This window comes from Tamandua tetradactyla, chromosome 2, assembly GCF_023851605.1.
Source record: "Tamandua tetradactyla isolate mTamTet1 chromosome 2, mTamTet1.pri, whole genome shotgun sequence".
NCBI classification, from domain to species: Eukaryota; Metazoa; Chordata; class Mammalia; order Pilosa; family Myrmecophagidae; genus Tamandua; species Tamandua tetradactyla.
The window spans coordinates 145,511,524-145,533,401 of NC_135328.1; the positions used below are offsets into that span (position 1 = coordinate 145,511,524).

Below are 21,878 nucleotides of genomic sequence, written 5' to 3' on the forward strand. Positions count from 1 at the left end.
AATATTTGTTGAATTTATGAATAAATTTTACCTCAGCGGTTAATTCTTTTACTTTATTCAATGGAGCTCCTCTTGCATCTTCTAGTGTTCTAGTAACATCATGCTGTCTTTATATTTTAATCAAATTTCTCTATTGCACACATCATGAAGCTTTGCTGGATATCATGATGCATTATAATTCCCCACAATAAATTATAACATCTTTATTTTGATATTATTTTAAAAATGTGTTTCCAAAGATAATTTTGAGATGTGGTATTTCTAGTGCTGGAGGTGAGAGAATCTGGGAAGAGCTAGATGTACAGAAAATCCAGAAAAGTAAATGGAGAGAAAATATATACAGCTATATGTAATGTCCTATGAAATTAAAACATACCACATGACTAATCTTTTGTGGTGAAGAAGTTAACCTGCTTCATTTTCCATCATGTATAACTCTTCTCTTCCTATTATCTCTTTTAGTGGTAGCTACTTATCCTGAAACCCAGAGATACCAGATTCTCCAAGATTATCAATCAATTGCATCCCCATCCTTTAGTGTTGACATCCCTTCTCAACATGAAAAAGTCAGAATGAGCATTGGCTAAAGATCCCTATAGTTTGTGAGAAGGATCAGAGGAGAAGGAGGATTTATAGCAGAGAAGATAAATTTTAACAAATAAGTATGACTGCTGAATCAATATATTAAAATTTTTCTAGCCTTTCATATTTTGGAGTAGTTAGAAGGAAAACTCTGAAATACTGGAATGGTAACCCATAATAAACTCTGAAATCTGTAACTACTTGTTGAAGTGTACTTTTTTATTGTTTTTTCTTTCTTTGGTTGATATATATGTATGTTACATTTCACCATAAAAACATTAAAAAATCTTAACCTTATAAAAAGCAATATTTTTCTTTTTTGCATTTTATTACTTCCCTTGTACATAAATATCCATAACAGTTGAGGCTATGTTAAAACTCCTTTTCTTTAATTTTGCTAAGAACCATTTTCTACAGAAATAAGACAACTATGAAAGTCAAGAAAGACTATAAATGAATTAATATAAAGATAATAGAAAGCACTTTTGTGACTTTTGGACACTTTGTTAGGTGCTGTAACATGCTATGTCATTTAATGTTAATTAAACATATTACACAGAAGAACTGAGGTTCAAAGAAAAGTAAGCAGTTTTGTCAAAGTCACAAAGTCACAAGATGGAGAATTCATTGAGGCACAAATCTATCTCCAAATCCTGATTCTTAATGCCTAAGCTATTCATTCCAAACATACAATTCTTACCCAATAACTATTTGAGTTCAAGGGATTGCTTGGAAAATATCTAAAATTAACAACTGTTTGCATAATTGCTTGATTTACAAAATAGAATATATACATATATTTTTTAAAGTTTAAAGATATATAACACTAAAATTTTGCATCATTGAAAAAGTCACATTCAAAAATGTACTGAATATTCTAATATTAGCTAAGAAACTATTAAAAATTATGTAACATCGTTCCTAAACTTGCAAAGCAAGTATGTTATAATAAAAAGTCAATGACCTCTTAAAATCTGGGAAATTGTTCTAATACCAAACCATTGGGGTTTGTTATAATCTGCTAACTACTGCAAGAATGCAATATACCAGAAATGGAATGGCGTTTAAAAGGGAAATTTATTGCATTACAAGTTTACAGTTCTAAGGCCATAAAAATGTCCAAATTAAGGCATCCTTGACTTAAGAAAGATACCTTGACTTAAGAAAGGGCTTATGACATTCAGTGTTTCTCTGTCCAGCTGGGAAGGCACATGACAATATCTTCTAGCTTTCTCTCCCTGTTTCTCATATCAAATGGCTTCCCCAGGGGCATTTTCTTTCTACATTTCTGGACCTCTCTGTCTATGTCAACTCTGAAATTCTTTCCAAAATGGTTCCCTCTGAAAGGAATCCAATAAGTGACCCACCTTGAATGGCTGGAGATGCATCTCCATGGAAACTACTTCATCAAAAGATCCCTCCTACAATTGGGTGCGTCACATCTCCAGGAAACAACTTACTAAGAAAGATCCCACCCAACAATATGGAATCAGGATTAAAGAACATGGCTTTTCTGTGATGCACAACAGTTTCAATACAACACAGGCCTGAATTCTTTAAAATACAGATCATCAACACTTCATTTTCCCTTAATGTGCTCTAAGTATTTTTTTCACCTATCTGACTAAATTTCCCACTTTGACTTTTAGTTCATTTTATTATTTTCTCCTGGACTCTTTCATGGTTCATAAAACCTATTTTATTTGCCAGTTTCAAATTGGATGCTCTCTTGCCTCTATTTTCCATGGGCAATATAGCTGCTTACATGAGATTTTTTTCTTTTTACTAGATAGACCATTTCAATTCAACAAGTATTTGTTACATTGTAACTGGGTGATCAGGAGTTTCTCAGACCCTTGTAGATTGAAAATCAATGATTGTCTGTCAAAGAACTAGGAAATTAAACAATGAGCCTTAAAATAATCAGCACTGTAATCCATTGAGTCCTGGGAAAGAAGTTAAAATAAATTGTGCAACTTCATGGCTCAAATATTGCCAGAGCTACAAGGAGATGTAAATTTTTTAACCAACTTTCCCTTTTTTGAATAAAGAAATTTATACTTAGAGATGCAGCTACTTGTTCAAGGTCACATTGATAACCAGTAAAAGAGTCAAGAAGTGGCAACTGAAAGTCAGTTGCTTCTCTTTGAAATATAATAGCGTCCTCACAGCTCTCTGAGCTCCTGATCTTTAACCCTGAAGGCTATTCTTAGCCCAGCAGCCAGGATCATCTGTTTAAAATGTAAACCACATCATAGTACTTTCTTTCCCATTTCATTTAGCATAAAAGCCATAGACTTTGCAAAGTCCTGTAAGTCCCTATATGATCCAGTACCTTACTTCTTCTTAGATAACATCCCCTTTAATTACATCCACTGCTCCTGTTCCTTCAGCTATACCTAGCTTCTAGTTACTCTTCAAACACAAGTTCTGAATTTCCACCACTAGTGGTTTCTTCCTTGAATGTTCTTTTATAGGGTATTCATGTGACTAGTGACTAACATTCTCACCTTCTTCAAATTTCAGCTTGCATACCACCATCTCAATGAACCTTGTTTTGTCCACATTTCAACCTACTACTCTTATCTCTTCCCTACTGACCACTCTTAATTCCTTCTTTGCACCTTTATCTCTTCACAGCTCTCATGATCTAACATCCTAGAACATGTATCTATTGATTATATCTGTTGTTTATATTCCTTTTCTCATTATTACATTAAAAACTCCCAAAGAGCAATATTTTGTCAGTTATGTTCTCAGATATATTCTGTTGACAAAAGAAATAGCTGTAAGACTTTCTATAAAGCAAGAAGGAAATTTGACTGAGCAAGTGCAGGAGGCAAGCAGAGCAGCACCAACCAAGGGTCCTGTTTAAAAAGCTGGACTATGGAAGTAGCTTATATGGCATTTCAAGTGAAAGGAGAGAGTGAGGGAGAGTATGGGTCAATCAGGGTGGAATGTCCTTGGGCAGCTGTTGGTTAATCAGCAAATTGCAGGAACAGGATGTTGGTGTAAGATCTGGGACATCTGGTGACTGTCAGAAGATTCCGTTGCTGACTTAACTTGTTTGCTACAAGTCATTTCACTTAGTATGAAAGTCATAGACTTTGCAAAGTCCCTATATGTTCCTTTCTTCACAACGGCAGAGGCCTCTGTTGCTATTATATGGAATCATTGGTATGTCAATTAAACTCAGTTGGCTTCTTCTACTTCTTCATAATTCCCTGGATAAAATGTAAGCTTAAGGAAATCAAGATGGTTAGTGTAGTCATTGTTCATTCTACTTTCACAATCCTAACCACCTATAACAGTCCAAAGCACCTAATTAATATTTCATAAGTGAGCGAATGAATGGAGACCTTGGCAACATTCATTTTACAGTTAATAAAAATTTCACATGTGTAAAATTGAAGGCTAGAAAACCAAAAGCTGAACCAACATATTATTTTCTAATTAAACATTTTTTTTCAAAGAAAACACACTGTTAATATCAGAATATAACTGGTGTGGCATGATAGAATACACTTATCCAAGTGCAACTTCTTAGGTTTTGGACTGTAATAGGAGTTGACTTTGCATGGATTGACACTTAGCCATATGAGTTTTGCAATAAGAAGTTGTCAATGCTAATCAAAAGTATCTTTAACTGTTAAATATTTTACAACATATATAGCTCCAGCCTGTGTTTGAAAAGCTCATCAATCCCTCATTAGTATAGCCAGCATGGGAAGGGCCCCTCCAAGTACTTGTAATGTGGGACTCCTGGCCTCAAACTACTTCTTTTCCTTTGATTTCCTCCTTTTCCTGCACTCATTTTCCTTCAAGTGTGTACTTTCGCTAAGTTTTAAGGTTTTGAGCTGTACACACTGGCTAGCCCTTGGATTATTTGGCTATATGCAGTAACTAGTCCTCAAGTTCTTTCCTGTGGATGAGTTAAAATCTTCACATTGTCAGTCCCAGGTCAAGATCTCAACTTCTTTGAAAATTCCAGGGTTCTCTGGCATCCAGTTGAGAATTCCTAGAGCTCTGCGGCACCCCGCAGAGAATTCATGGAGCTCTGCAGCATCTAGCCTAGAACTTCCAGGGCTCTCTGGCATCCAGTTCAGAATTCCCAGGGCTTTCCAGTATCCACCTGAGAACTTCCAGAGCTCTCCAGCACTGAACTTATTAAACAGTTCGATTGGACACACTGACTAGCCCTTGAGTTCTTTCTGGCAACTGAAGTTCCTGCAGCTGAGTAAAGAACATTTACCGTGTCAGCTCTTGGTTGAGGTCTCAGTTTCTCCAAGAACTCCCAAGGCTGTCCAGCTTCAGCTTTGTGACCATGAAGAGAATGAGTAGCACCTCTTACAGGTCTGAATAATACTCTTCATTTATGTCCTTCTCTCTCCTCTGGCCACAGAACATAATCTCAGGCTGCTCATTTGACCATGGCTCCCCTACCCCCTGGAAGGTGGTGGAGGATCAGTTCCTTGCACTGCACAGATTCGAGGATTAAATGAATGATGGTCAATGCCATTCTTTGGTGCTTGACTGGAGTTGCTCTCAAGAGTCAGGCAGGGGGCGGGCCGCGGTGGCTCAGCGGGCAAAGTGCTTGCCTGCTATGCCGGAGGACCTCGGTTCGATTCCCGGCCCCAGCCCATGTAACAAAAACGGAGAAACAGAATACAATAAAACAAGAAAATGTTTAAAAATGTTTCCCTTTCTTCCTTCCTTCCTTCCTTCTATCCTTCCTTCCTTCTCTCTGTCTTTCCTTTAAAAAAAAAAAAAAAAAAAAAAAGAGTCAGGCAGGGGGTGGGCCACAGTGGCTCAGCAGGCAAAACTGCTCACCTGCCATGCCTAGAGGACCTGGGTTCGATTCCTGGTGCCTGCCCGTGTAAAAAAAAAAAGAAAAATTCAGGCAGGAATTCACTGACCTGTCCATGTGCTATGCCTGAGTCTCTTTGACACTTCTGCACTCTATGATAAATTGATACTCTTTGAATCCTACTGCTTATAATCTTGATTTTTTAATTTCTGTAAATAAGCCTGGATATTAGAAAGAAACCATCCCTGGAATTTCCCTGGGGCTATGGAAGAGCTGCCTTGGGGAAGGGGCAGGGACCTTTTCTAATCTCTGGGTCACAGCTTTAAGTGAAAGGCAGGTAAAAGAAGGGTGCAGGAACTCTCACAGATTAGGTCTCATTCTTTCTGTCTCGCTTATCCTTGCCCTCAGGGCCTCTGAAAATCTTGGCAGAATATGGATAAACCAGGTAAAGGAGGAAAGATTTGGTGCAGAGAGGTAGAGGAAGTGTGGGCCATGGTTAAAAAGTCAAGGTGCAAGTGAATTCAGTCACCTAGAGGGGCCCCACTGTCCCACTCATAACTCTGAAAGGGGCTTTGCTGCCCGTGATGATTACAGAACAGAATGTTTTTACCCCAGCCATAGATGTAGTAGTTACAAGATTAATGACCTTTTTCAATAGTTAAGTGTTTCTTCAGGCACTTGCTACTTTGCCATGGGGATTTCCACTCTGCTCAGGGACCTAATTCATAATTCACACTCATGTGACATCAGACTTTCACCTCTCACAAGGCATAATCTATACCGTCCAGAGAAGTACCCAAATATCTTTAAGAACTCCCTTCAGGAATGAGTTCCCCTGCCTATGTTAAGGACTTTCCTATCCTGTGCTTGCCTACTTACAAGTCGCAGCGATGCTCAGGCCAGGGTGGATCTCTGGGGACAGTCAAACTGATCCAGGATGCTGGGTCTAGGATCAGTCCCAAGGCCTCTCATAGAGGTTCAGCTGGGAGCTTTCTATGAAGACTCCCATTTCTCCTTAATCCACTCTCCTTTTCTATTCTCTTCTTCTCCCTCTCATAGGTAGAGAAACACCCAGCAGAACAGAAAAATATGGGTAATTCTCCTTCTATCCCTACCAACTTTTCTCTTAGACATCTCCGGAAACACTGGGACACTTTCCAACTAGAGCCTAGAGAAACAAAAAAGATTAGCCTTCTGCAATATGGTCTTGCCCCAATATAAACTAGTCTCCATTACAAATTTAGTCCAATATAAACAGAAGCTAAGGCATTTTTTTCAAAAAACACAGACAAATTTGCCAAAGATTTTCAGTCCCTTTCACTATTTGAATCTAGCCTGGGGAGACATCTATATCATTAATTCAACCTGCTGAAGCCCAGAAGAAAAATTTCTGTGGACAGAAGCCAAAACCCATGCAGAAAACCTAGCAGCAATGCCAACAAACCAGTATCCAGTAAGAGCTACTGCAGTACCTAGTAACAAGCCCAGTGGGAACTACCAATGAAAGCAGACAGATTTAAGACTCCAAGATTATATATGTGCCTGCCTTGTATTAGGAATGAAAAACACCATTAAACCAGTAAATTATGATATGAGAAAAGAAACTTGCTCTACTTCACGGACACATAGTAGAAGCCTTGAAACATACCAACATAGACCCTAACTACCAAGAACAGCAAATTTTATTAAGGGTTCACTTTATTAGGCAATCATACCCAGATATTCAGAAGAAATTGCAGAAAATGGCTATTGGACAGAACACCTTCTTCAATGAAATGCTAGACTCTGCCTTTAATGCTTTCAGTAATAGATACAGAGCTGAAGAACTGAAGAAGGTCTGGGGGGATCAGCAACAGGATAAGAGACAGACTCATTTAATAGCAGTCAATATAAGTAGCACCCTGCAACCTCAAGGTAACCCCAAAGGCCAAACAGGATGAAAAGGCAGTCATTTCAAATGTGGGAAATTGGGACATTGGAGTAAAGAGAGTCCTGTCCTGGATGGGCCACTGGGACGTTGTCCTTAACACAAAAAGGAAGGTCAATGGCAGGGATGAATCTGGCCATAGCACCATGGGAACAATTCTATTCTGACCAAAAGGGGGGAAAAAGTGTGAGTAAAAAGTATCAGTGGCAGAGAGAATTCAAAAGGAGTTGAGAGGTTAAACACAAGCTTCAGTTAGAAATTGTTACCTATCATAACCTGCCAAACCCCTACCAAGACCATTCCAGCCACTTCTAAAGAACACCTAGGGCAATACATAAGATTCCACAAGGGTTCCATGCACTAGTGTAACTTTCCAGAAACCTACAATATCCAGATAGGTTGGTGGACCAGATAAGTCCTGAAACCTAGAGGGCACAGCCTCTCCAAAACATCAGATAGTTCCATCTCCCTATCCCGTATTATTGACATCCCCTTCCAATATGAAAAAGTTAGAATGACCATAGACCAAACACCCTTAAGGAGATGGACAGAAAGATCAAAGGTGATGGTGGAGTTATACAGAGAATATAGGATTTAACAAATGAATATGATTGCTGAATCATTAAATTGATATCTCTTTTAATTTCCAGTATCTTAGAGCAGCTAGAAGTAAAACACTAAAATTGTGGTGCTGTGCCAAACTCTGAAATCTGTTCTACAACTAGTTGTGGTTCTGTGCCTTGAAATCTTTTGCTTTTTTGTATATATGTTATTTTTCACAAAAAAAGCAAAAAAAAAGTCAATTGTGATGATAAAAAATATTAATGCCTTCTAGCCTCCTATATTCTGGAGCAGCTAGAAGGAAAAATCTGAAAGGATCGTATGGTAGACCATAACAAACTCTGGGATCTGTCCTATAATTACTTGTTGAGAGTGCTTTGAAGACCATTGCTTTTTTATTTCTTTGCTTTTTACATATGTTATACTATACAATAAAAAAGTTAAAAAAAAAAAAAAAAGGAAGGTGTTCTAGTTTGCTAGCTGCCAGAATGCAATATACCAGAAATGGGATGGCATTTAACAAGGGGAATTCAATAAGTTGCTAGTTTACAGTTCTAAGGCCAAGAAAATGTCCCAATTACAAGTCTATAGAAATGTCCAATCAAAGGCATCTAAGGAAAGATACCTTGGTTCAACAAGGCCAATGAAGGTCAGGGTTTCTCTCTCAAGTGAGAAGGCACATGGTGAACATTGTCTCAGCTTCTCTCTCATCTGGAAAGGATACATGGTAAACACAGTCAGGGGTCCTCTCTCATCTGGAAGGGCACACGGCAAACATGGCATCATCTGCTAGCTTCTTCTCCTGGCTTCCTGTTTCATGAAGCTTCCCGGAGACATTTTCCTTCTTCATCTCCAAAGGTTGCTGGCTGGTGGACTCTGCTTCTTGTGGCTATGTTGTCCTGCTTTGCTCTCTCTGAATCTCCTTCATTCTCCAAAATCTTTCCTCTTTTATAGGACTCCAGAAACTTCCCAAGACCCACCCAAATGGGTGGAGGCATGTAGTCAACTAATCCAGTTCACAACCACTCTTGATTGGGTTGCATCTCCAGGGAGATGACCTAATTAACATTTTCAAACATACAGTATTGAATAAGGATTATTCTGCCTTTATGAAATGAGATTTAGATTAAAACATGGTTTTTCTAGGGGGCATACATCCTTTCAAACCAGCACAGAAGGCCACTGGAAAAACGACTGTCCCCAGCTTCAAAGGGAGAAGGGAGAATATCTTGCACCAGTGATGGCCTTGAGTGAGGATTGAAGGGGCCTGGGGTCCCCATCAGCTCCCACTTCATAGCTGGTCAAAACCATGGAGGGACCTTGGTGACCTTTGACACAGCAGGTAAGATTATTGACTTGTTAATTAATGCAGGAGCTACTTACTTTATCCTTAGCCATATCCCTAGAAACTTGTTCCCCAAAACTAGCACCCTGGTGGGAGTTGATGGTAATCAAAAGATCCTAAGGTTCACACCACTCTTAAATTGTAAACTAAAGGATATTCTCAGAAGTCATGAGTTCTTAGTAGTCCCTAGGTGCCCAACCCTTCTACTAAGCAAAGATCTCTTACAATCCTTAAACTTTATATATGCCCTCTAATTCCTTTTGTTCACATGCAAACTCATCCTTACTTTAGTACAGTCCTGCTAATCTCTTTATCCCTCTAGATACGTGTTCCTCATTGTGGGTAGTCTGAGGCATGACTCACTAATATGAAACTCTGGGCCTGTGCCCACCTATATGAACTGCAACTACACTTTTTAAGTTGCGGAGGTCCCCCACTTTCGTCACTATCAGTGTCATACATGACAAAGGGCACATACTCACTACTCACTGTCTCTAAGTTCCCCAGGAAAATTATACTCCAAAGAAAAAAAGTCAATTCCAGGAGGAGCTACCCCGTTCTGCCAGGGTCAACCAGGGAACAGATGCAAATCCTCTGTGCTATCTTCAGACTCTATCTGATGCGTAGGTCAAATTCTATGACCACCTGACAGAAACATTAGGAATCATCTGGGATAAAAATTGAAGTATCATGTTCAATTCTAATGACAACTCCTTAGGACCTTATCTTTCAGCATGCAACAGAGAATGGATCTCCCATGACCAAATCAAACTCCAGGTGGCCACATCAGCAACCAACAGCACATCATTCATACCAGCAGGTAAACTAAAATTTGCTGTCTCTCTACAATACTCTCAATCAGGGAGTATTTTTCCTTTGTGTGTATAAAATGTATTTTAGCCTAACCCTGTGTGTGGTGCACTCTATGTGGCCCCAGTACTCAGGCTAAAAAGTGGAAATAAGCCTTTTCCACTCCCAGCTTCCTAACCTGTTACCCCAAAAAGTAACAGGTTGGAGTAAAAGAGCAGTTCCATTCCTATTCCCGCTCCTAACTACCATCATGACTTGAGGAGCTGTAGCTATTGGAGTTGCAGGAATAGCCCATGCAGAGTGGGTCCACCATAATCTCTCCCTTGAACTATCCACTAGCATTTTAGCATTTTGTCTGTAGTGCTAATATTGGGGATAACAGATTCTGATATGCATTACATCACATTTTTGTTATGCTTGTCTCCATTTCTCCATTAGATCCTGAACCTATGAGCCCTATAATGGAAAGAGCACAGGATTTAGAGCATAAAAGACCTGAGCTCAAATCCCAGCTCTACCACATACTAAATGAGCACACTTCAGTAAATCCCTTAAGCTCTCCAAGTGTTGGTTTGTTATTTACAAAAAGCAAATACTGACTCTAGAAGATTGCTGTAAGAATTAAAAAATGTGTTTATGTAACATGCTTGGCCTATTTATTTGGCAAGTGCTAATATAGTTCTTACTGAGTGCCAGGCAATATCTTGAGTCATTTAAACTTATTCAAAATATCTTGATGAGTCAATATTTTTATTTATTTTGTTTTGCAAATAGAAAAGTTGATACATAGAGTGGTTAAGTAAACTGCACAAAGCCATCCAACTGAAAACAACAGAACCAAGATTTAAACCCAGGGAGACAGGCTTTTGGGTTGTGCTGTTAACAACTACGCTATCCTGTTCCTTCATGAGAAAAACAACAGGTGAAGTTGGATAAATGTATACTCTAAGTCACACGGCCATACGGAGTGCAGGTGGAATTAGACCCACGTGTTCTACTCCCGACAAAGAGTACATTCATACTGCTGGCAATCAACTGTGTATGAGAATTCATGAATTTAAGTTTATAAATGAACTTTATGCATTCAAGTTCATCCCAGCTAAAGTTGGCTCAATCTAACAGCAGCCATTCTTTCTCCTCAGAAATTACAGGGATACTGTCTACCAACTAAAGTCCGATGCCACCATTAAATAAGTCAATTTATGTCAATGTTCTTTGTAAAGTATGAAGTACTACATTACTAACCATGTTTAACACTAACCTATTATTATTCAGATAAGACCAGTTCCTAACAAGTAGGTTGGAAATATGGAAAAGATGGCTGAATTTCTGAGGACAAGAGAGACTAGAAAAACATTTCATTTCTTCTGGGTAATTATTCAGGGTCATGGATCATAAAGCATTCCTAGAAGAGTTTTGTGTTTTTTTTTTTTATTTGTATGAACAGATTTCAGTTTTCCCACTAAAATAAAGCATTGATTGAAAAATGACCAGGGACAGAGAGATGAGTTTTAAGTTTGAAAATACTATCCAGAAAGGGTTGTTTTAAATATAAGCGATTATCTTAATTATTTTTTTAGTTACTAAAAAAGACTAACACTAACTTTACTACAAGATTTCATAGCCACTTTGTGAGGATTGCCGTTGAGAAGATTAAATCTCATAAAGAGATTTCAAAGACTGTCTTGTAGCCCTAGGAAATTTGAGAAGAGTTCAAATTCTTTATTAAAAAACAACACCAATTTCTCTTGCATTGCTATTCTGCATACTAATTTAACAGATGACTAACAATAATTTTCAAAGGTCATCAGTTGTTTTTAAACTCATTTTAGTGTAAAGTTTTAGAAATAAAATAAATACTGTTTTTAATATTAAAAAATTATACAGATATATGTTTATTTTTATCTTTCTGGAGAAGCATGAGAATTTCAAGCATAATAAAAGTTTTAGAATTTCATGTTACTTTCTAAGTACATAAAATAAAAATCCCCAAAATAGATTTTACAGAGATCACATTTAAATTTTCATATTCTAAGAGACTTATTTATTCTTGATTATCCTTTTGATCTTAGCAGCTAACTCCCACGGAAAATTCAAAATCTTTATTGTGCAGACTATTTAAGGGAGACAAAGTAATGGTCACTCAAATAATAAAGACTTTTGAAAAAGCACACATAAACTATTTAAAGTATATACATGAACACATCAGGAGAGTAGCAGATGTCTACAGCCTGATTAGTCTATAACTCAGTGTTGTTTAAATTGCAGTTAGGACCTCACTGAAAATTTCATAGAAATACCTGGCCTGCTCTAAGAAGTCCATATTCAGTTCCTCTAACCAGTTAACTGAAGTCAGAAAAAGGAGTAAGTCACAAAACCCTGGTTTCCTAAACATACTGCCAAATAATTAAGTTGCAATACATTACTTTTGGAATATTGGAAACTCATTTTATAACAATGAGGAAGAACCTTTCTAGAGTCTTATACCATTTCAGTCTCTGATAATTTATGAGGTACATTATTACTTCATTTATCAGATGAGGTAAGTGTACTAAACCTCTCTCATCATATTCTAGCATCCTGCCTCCTTCTTTCTTTCCCACCAGCACTGATTTCCACTGGAAGATAGAATGGAATAAGCCAATCAATACCTACTGCAATACCATAAATGTTTATGAAAGGAGGAATTTAAAAATATAATCTAATAAAAGTTTTGTTGGTTCTTTTCTAATTCATACCTATCTATCTTTACTTATTCATTTTGTTAGTTATGCTTTATTTCAGGCCAGTCTTTCAATATGAGAACTGGCAAGTCTTCACATTGACTGTTTTCTAAGAACCTTTAGACCCTTTGAATTATATTACATGGTATTTTATATCCTTTGCTTTGTGGATGGTTAACTATACTAAATGATGGTTACAATTAATGTCCTAATATTCAAAATGGAAACAAATGACTGAGTGTGTTTTGCAGGCAATTCCTACTATTTACAAATTGTTTTACTGGAGTTAGAAATGTAAAGTTAAGATACCCATAGGATTAAAAATGCTGGTGGTTATTGTTTGTAGGGGAAATACAGGTTGTCATCTAAAAAAAATAAAATTTCAATTTTTCAAAGATGCAAATATTTTTGTGATAAAATTATTTTTTAAGAACTTTTATTCCTTTTAGGACTTTTTCTTTTAAAGTCAAAATTTCTTTATTAATGGAGTGGTTGGCAAGTTACATTTATAAAATATCCTTTTCACAGTGAGTCTTAGAAAATTTCTTTCTTATGGAGGCTCTGGATCCCAGCTGTTCTGCCTCTTTCTGAATGGTGTGTGAAGGGTCTGCTTCAAAAAGCTGAAACAGAGGCATCCATTTTGTCACTGTGGGTGAAGCAAGTCAGAAAGCAAAGTCTTGGAAGGGCATGTCTCACACTTTCAATTACAGGAGCCAACACGTTCCTTTGATTACATAAGCTAATTAGCATTGCTTTTTCTGTTGCATGTAAACAAAAGCATTGAAGTCATCAGTTGGCAGTGGTCATCTCTAATGTTATTCCACATGAGTAAATCTATGCATTCAAAAGCCTAAAAATTAAATTAAAATAACAGGTTATTTTTTTAAAAAGCCTGAGAGCAGAGTTTCCACTGCTTTGTATAATTATTCAGATGAATTATCCATTTCTCCATCTCAAATTTATACAAACTAATATTAATTACTATTATAATAATAGAAGAAGACTAATCTTAAAAACAAGATTTGACAAAATATCACAGTGTTTCAACACTCACACTGGTAGGCATGACTTATAGGAAATTCTAAACTTTAAAAAGAGGTCATGGTGATGGTATCAACATGGTGATGTAAAACATCCCCTGGAAAAGTTGTCCCTCAGAATCAATTTATAAAAAGACAAATTCTACGTGCTTGGAACTCTGTTGGATGGTAAATGGAGACTGGAGAGGAACTCCACAAAAAAAGCTCAATTGAAGAAAAAGAAAAATAATCTCCATGATCAGGTAGGAAATCTCTGTAAAGGACCTACCTGCCTGCACCCCTCCCCCTCATTCAGTCCCAGAAAACTTGGAGTTACATACATGCAGCACAGACTGGGTCCTTCCTATCATGGATGGAGACTATAAAGCCCCTCAGCAATGAGTTAGAACTCCACAAATGACCATGCACAGAGACCCAAGTCTGCAAACATCCATGACAGAACACAGCCAAATGAGGAGTGCTGCATATAAAAGGGTTCCCAAGGGGAAGAAAAGACCACAGCAGGACTATTTGCAAGAGATGCACACACCCAATCCAGTTTCTGTTATCTGGACCACCTAAAAGCAAAAGGGACTTTTCTGGATTGACACTGCTTTCTGAATTAACCTTTCTGGGTGCCTGGGACAGGATACACTAATGGGGAAAAAGGAAGAAACTGGAGGCAGAAAAACCTCACAGAAAAAATGGGGATGTGCTGAAATGGCATAAAACAGGGCATGTCTCATGCTGGAAAGTGTAAGGAGAGGGGCACTGAGTGAGGGAGAAAATTTTAACAAATCACAGGATCTAGGGGGAAAATTCTGCACCAAAGAAAAAGAAAGAACAGATGAACATTCATGGAGAAGAAACAAAAAAAGGAAAGGGATCTTTCTCTTGGAGGTGAAACAATAAAACAAAAAGTATAATCTTAAAAATTGTACTGCATATCCAAGGCAAGAATCAGAGGAAGAAAAGCTGAGAAAAAGTGAACAGGTGAATATGGGTTACTTTAAAGTACCAGAATGGGTTAGACCAAGCATCAAAGAATAATCTTAATACAAAATCAGGTAAAGATAAAACCCTAGAAAAGAGGGAGAAACAGATCTTCAGAGTTAATTCATTAAAATAATCAGATGCCCAGACATCAGAAAACATAACAAGACATACTAAGAAATGGGATGATATGGCTCTGTCAAGGAAATAAATTAAAATCTCAGAGGAGACATAGAATTTGGAACAACTAATCAAAGAAGTTAAAATAAATCTCCTAAATCAAGTCAAGGAGACGAAAGAAATATATGGACATAGAGCTAAAGATATTAAGAAGACAATGTGTGAACATAAAGCAAAATTTGAAAGTTTAAAAAGAAACATAACATAAATTAGAGGGATGAAAGATACAATGACAGGGATTGAAAATACCCTATAGGCATACAAAAGCAGATCTGAACAGGCAGAAGAAGGATCAGTGAACTAGAAGACAGAACAGTTGAAATAATGTAGTCAGAAGAACACAAAGCAATGGATAGAAAAAATTGAACAGTATCACAGGATTTGGGTGACTGCATGAAGCATACAAATGTACATGATAGGTGTCCTTGAAAGAGAATACAAGGGAAAGAGTACAGAAAGAATATTTAAGGAAATAATGGCTCATAATTTACCAACTCTTATGAAAGACAAAAATATGCATGTCCAAGAACATCAACATGTTCCAAACAGAATAAGTCCTACTCTGAGACACAAACTAATCATAACGCCAAATATCAAAGATAGAGAATTCTGAAAGGAGCGAAAGGAAAGTGATTCATCACATACAAAGGCTCTTTGGTAAAACTGAATTAGAGACCATGTAAGCAAGAAGAGAGTGGTGTGATATATTTAATGTAGTGAAACAGAAAAACTGCCAACCCCAAATTCTTTATCCAGAAAAATTATCCTTCGAAAATGAGGGAAAGTGTATAATATTCAGAGATTAAGAGAAGCTGAGAGAGTTCATCAACAGAAGACCTGTCCTACACAAATTATTAAAGGGAATTCTACAGGTTGAAAGGAAAAGACTGGAGAGAATGGCTTGGAATAGTGTGAAAAATGAAGATCTGCAGTAAAGATAGCTAAAAGGGTAAATGAAAACCCAATAGTACTGCGTCCTCAATACATAATTTTACTCTATAATTCCTGTAAAAGTCAGAACACAGCTGAACAAGAGAAAGACAAATTTCTTGATAATGTACATGCAAAATATAAAGAGGTAATATAGAACAAAGCAACACAAAGAGGAGAAACAGAGGGATATGAGAAGAGAGAACATGTATGATATTGAAGTTAAGATGGTATCTTTTCAAATTGGTGGTTATATATTTAGACTGTGTAGTGCAATCTCCTGGGTAGCCACAAAGAAAATTTTGAAAAAAATGTACAGAAACAGAAATGAAATGGGGGACAGACATTATTTCTGGTCCCAGAGGAATAAAAAGGTTCATAAGAGGATATTATGAAAAACTGTTTGCCAACTGTGATTGACTGGGGCTGTTATATATCAGAAAGTGACATGTTATTTTCATCCATTCCTATGGGTGTAGACATATTGTGGGTTGGACCTTTTGGTTGGTTATTTCAATATGAGATGTGATCCTCCCCTTTTAAGATTGGTCTTACTTCTTTCACTGGAATCTTTTCTAAGAGAATAAAAGTCAGAGAAAGCTTACAGAGAAAAAAATCCCCAGAGAGGCTAAGAGAGGATTCACAGAAGCTCAGAGAAGAGGCCACTGGAACCAGAAGCTGAAAACAACAAAAACTGGGAGTGAAGGATGAGCAGATACCAGCCACATGCCTTGCATCTTCAAAAGGAACCCTGGATGCCAGTGGACTTTCTTCAGGGGGGTTATTTCCTCTTGATGCCTTAACTGGGACACTTTCATGGCCTAAGAACAGTAATTTGTAAACTAATAAATCTGCATTGTTGAAAATCAGTCTCTTTCTGCCATGTTGTTATTTTGGTAGCTTTAGAAAACTGGGACACCAATAAACCAGACAAACTGGATGACATGGACAAATTCCTAGAAACACCCGAACAACCTACATTGACTTTAGAAGAAATTGAAGATCTTAAGAGATCAATTACAAGTAAAAAATTGAATCTCTCATCAAAACCTCTCTACAAAGAAATGTCTAGGACCAGATGGCTTTCACAGGTGAATTCTATCAAACATGCCAAGAATAATTAATACCAATACTGCTCAAACTCTTCCAAAAACCTGAAAAGGAGGGAATACTACCTAACTCATTCCATGAAGTCAACATCACCCTAACACAAAACCACATAAAGATACTACAAGCACAGAAAATTACAGATCAATTTATCTTATAAATATAGACGTAAAAATCCTTAAAAAAAGTATTTTCAAATCAAATCCCAGGTATGCTAGTGTGAAACTGTTAGGTACACCAGAAAAGACATTTTCTGTTAATCCAATCTTATTGGGTGGGACCTTTTGATTTGGTTGTTTCCATGGAGATGTGACCCCACCCATTCAAGGAGGGTCTTAATCCATATACTGGAGTTCTTTAAGAGAGAGACATTTTGGAGAAAAGCACAGATACTTGAAGAAAGAAAAAGTCTCAGCAGAAGCAAGAGGATCCACAGGAGCTGAGAGAGCTATTTTGAAACCAACTCAGGAGATAATGGCCAACAGACATTGCCATGTGCCTTCCCATGTGATAGAGGAACTCGGACACAATCAACCTTTCTTCAATGAGGGTATCCTCTTATATGAAGGTTACTTGAGGTCTTGGTGCAAACACAAAAACCTCTACAGATGTCCTTGGTCTAAGGAAGTCTGCTGCAAACAGCGAGTTCCTGGCCAGGAGCCATGTCCAGGGCCGCAGGAGGAACATGTTCTGCAAACAGACTTGTTTTGTTCCTTCCTTGCATGCAAAGAAAGGAATGTTCCCTAAGCTGGCCAACTGTTAAGATCTTGGAAACAGGCTTAGTCAGCAAAAGAGCAGTAAGAAAGGTTATAAAATAAAGCAGCTGAGGCTCTTCGGGGCTGCAGTCATTTTATCTGTCTTGTGTGTCTGTGTGTTTCATTTCGCAGGGTTACAACATTATAGATGCCTTAATTTTGACGTTTCCATGACCTTAGAATTGTAACTTAAAACTTAATAAATCCCCTTGTAAAAGCCAATCCATTTCTGGTGTTCTGAAAGCTTTAGCACATCAAAATACCAGGTATACAAGGTGGTTCAACATAAGAAAATCAGTTAATGTAATTCATCATATTAATAGAATGAAGGGAGAAAAAAACACATAATTCTTTCAACTGACATGCAAAAAACATTTAATAAGTCTATTAACCTTCCTTCATGTTTTAGTTTGCTAAGGCTACCAGAATACGATAAACTGAAGATGGATTGCCATTTATGCAGGGGATTTATTTAGTTACAAATTTATTAATTTGGGATGGCCCATGGTAATGTCTGATGCACTTCACTCTTGGCTTCTGGGTTCAAATGGTTTTTCCTTTTCTTCATATCTAAGTATCTGAATCTGAGCTGGCTCTGAGCTCTGAGCTGTTTTGTGCTGAGCTGGTTCTCACTCTTCTGACTTCTCCTTTTAAGCTTCACTCATTGTGGAAGACACTCCCCTTAGCCAACCACAGACATATTCAACCAAAGATGGAATTCACATGTTGATGATTTAGGTCTGCAGCAAGAGAACAACTGGGTACCATTACCTGGTCAAGTTGACACCTGAACCTAACTACTACACTTGATTTAAAAAAACTTAGAAAAATAGGGATAGAAGGAAATTTCCTCAACATGATATAGGACATATTTGAAAAACCCACTGCTAATATATTCTCAATGTTGAAAGAATGAAAGCTTTTCCTCTAAGATCTGGAACAAGGCAATGCTGCCTACTTTCACCCCTGTCATTCACCATTGTAGTGGAAGTTCTTACCAGAGCAGCCATGCAAGAGAAAAGAAATAAAAGATACCCAAATTGGAAATGATCCTGTATAAAGAAAGCTCCACAAAGTCTGCAATGAAGCTACTAGAACTAATGGACAAATTCAGCTAAGTGGCAGGGTACAATATATCATTAAGGAAAAATCTGAGGAGAAAATAAAGAAAAAATTCCATCTACATTAGCAAGTGAAGGAAGCAAATGTCAAGTAATAAGTTGAACCAACACTCTAAAGGCCTTATACATGGAAAACTAAAAAACTCTGTTCTGGTTTGCTAGCTTCCAGAATGTGATATACTAGAAAAAGAATGGCATTTAAAAAGGGGGAATTTGATAAGTTGCAAGTTTGTTCTAAGCCCACGAAATGTTCCGACTAAAGCAAGGTTATAGAAATGTCCAATAAAAGGCATCCAGGGAAAAATATCTTGGTTCAAGAAAGCTGATAATGTTCAGGGTTTCTCTCTCAACTGAAAAGGCACATGGAAAATATAGTGGCATCAGCTAGCTTTCTTTCTCAGCTTCTTGTTTCATGAAGCTGTCCCAGGGACATATTTCTTCTTCCTGGATCTCTCATCTTGAGTCCCTACCATCATTGTCTGCTCTTTCAGAATCTCAAGCCTTTTCCAAAATGCTTAAAGGAGTCCAGTAAAGTAATCAAGACCCACCTGGAATGGATGGAGTCATGTCTCCATCTAATCAAGTTTAATACCCACAAGTGGGTGAGTCACATCTCCATGGAAATAACTTAAGCAAGTTTCCAAACTACATTATTGAATAGGGATTAAAAGAAATTGTTGCCCTCTCATGAATTGATTAGGATTAAAACATAGCCTTTTCTAGGGTACATAAATCTTTTCAGACCAGCATACTCTGCTTAAAGAAATCAAAGAAAATCTAAAAAATAGAAAGATGTTCCATGCTCATGGATTGGAAAAATAATATCATTTAAGTATCAATTCCATCTAAAATGATTTACAGATTAAATACAATATCAATCAAAATTCCAACAGCCTACTTTGCAGAAACAGAAAAGCCAATTATCAAATTTACTTGGAAGAGTAAAGAGCCCTGAATAGCCAACACCATCCCAAAGGGGAAGAATTAACTTGGAGGACTCATGCTTTAAAACATATTAAAAAGCTACAGTAGTCAAAAAGCATGGTACTGGCATAAGGGTAGGTATTATAGGCCAACCAAATTAAACTGAGGTTTAGAAGAAATAGAACTTCACATCTATGGCCAATTGATTTTTGGCAAGCCTGGAAAGAATGGACTCTCCAACAAATGATGCTGGGAGAGTTGACAATTTTTGTATGTCATACTGCATACAAAAATTAAATCAATATGGATTGAAGACCTATGGATGAGAACCAGGACTATAAAATTCCTAGAAGAAAACGTTCAGCATCTTGTGCTAGACAATAACTTCTTAGACTTATACCCCAAACAAGCAACAAAAGAAAAAATATATAAACAGGACTTCATTTAAATTAAAATTTTTGTGCATCAAGGGCTTTATCATGAAAGCAAAAAGACAACCTACTCAATGGGAGAAAAGATTTGGAAAGCACATATCTGATAAGTTTTTAATGTCAAAAGTTTTTAATGTCAAAAATATATAAAGAAATTCTACAATTCAACAATAAAAAGAAAAATAACCCCATTAAAAATGGGCAAGACTTGAAAAGGCATTTCTCCAAAGAGGATGTACAAATGGCTAAAGGATGTATGAAAAGATGTTCAAAATCATTAGCTATTAATGAAATGAAACTCAAAACCACAATGAGATGCCATTTCACACCCATTACAATGGCTGCTAATAAAAAAGTAAAAAGTTACAGGTGTTGGAAAGGATGTGGAGAAATAGAAACTCTCATTCATCACTAGTAGGAATGGAAAATGGTGCAACTGCTGTGAAAGACTGTTTGGAAGTTCCTTACAATGCTAAGTATAGAACTGGTATATGACCCAGAAATCCCATTACGAGGTATATACCCAAAAGAATTGAAAACAAGGATTCAAACAGATATCTGTACACTAATACTCATAGTAGCATTATTCACAATTGCCAAAAGCTAGAAGTAACCCAAGTTTCCATTAACCTAAGAATGGAAAAACAAAATATCCTGTATATATATAATGGAATATTATACAGCATTAAAAAGGAATGCAGTTCTGGCTCATGTGACAACATGGAAAAACCTTGAAGACATTATGTTGAGTAAAATAGGCTAGATATAAAAGGAAAAATATTATATGATCACTGAAAAAAGATCTCACTGATATGAACAAATCAGAATAAATTAACTTATAGAGTTAGAATCTAGAATATAGGTTATTATGAGCTGAGTGGGGGCAGGGAAAAAGGGAGCTAATGTTTACTTTGTACAGAATTTCTATTAATTTCATTATAAAGTTTTGGTAATGGATGGTGGTGATAGCGCAGTATAGTGAATGTATTTAATAGCACTGAATTTTACCTGTTAATGTGGTTAAAATGGAAATTTAAAGTCATATATGTTTTATCAGATTACAAATTAACAGACAAAACATAGGGCTATACAACAGTGAAGCCTATTGTAAATGATGGCCTATACTTAATAGTACAATTATACAAAGTTTTCTTTCATGAATTATAGCAAATGTATAACACTAATACACTAGTGCAAAGTATTTATAAGAGGGTGGTGTATGGTGAAAATATCATTATATTCTTTCATCAATTGTAACAAAATTACCACAGTAACACAAATTGTTAACAATAGGGTGGAGATATGGCAATGCTGTATTTTCTACATGATTTTTCTGTAAACCTACAACTTCTCTAATTAAATAAATAAGTAAGGAGATCAAAACCACTATTCCTTCCATTTTTCTCCTAGGAAATTGCGTATTTTTTAAAAAATGGAATTGTTAAGGATACCCAATGTGGCTGTTAAACCAAATCGTGTAGGGGGTGAATTTGGAGGAATATGTGTTTGGAGGTTTTCCTCCTCTTCTTGCATTACTGTATATGGTTGGTGAAGTAAGATCAAGTCTGGAAATAGAATCCTGCTAGGAAGCTGTCTCAGCCTGTTGCAGTTTGCTAAAGCTGCTGAAATACAGATACCATAAAATGGGTTGACTTTTACAACA

At 36.9% G+C, this 21,878-nt stretch overlaps 1 pseudogene; it reads left to right on the top strand.

The window, feature by feature from the left end:
- Positions 1–7,131: 7,131 nt before the first annotated feature.
- Positions 7,132–21,878, top strand: part of LOC143657592 (germ cell-less protein-like 1) — a 157,416-nt pseudogene continuing 142,669 nt past the window's right edge.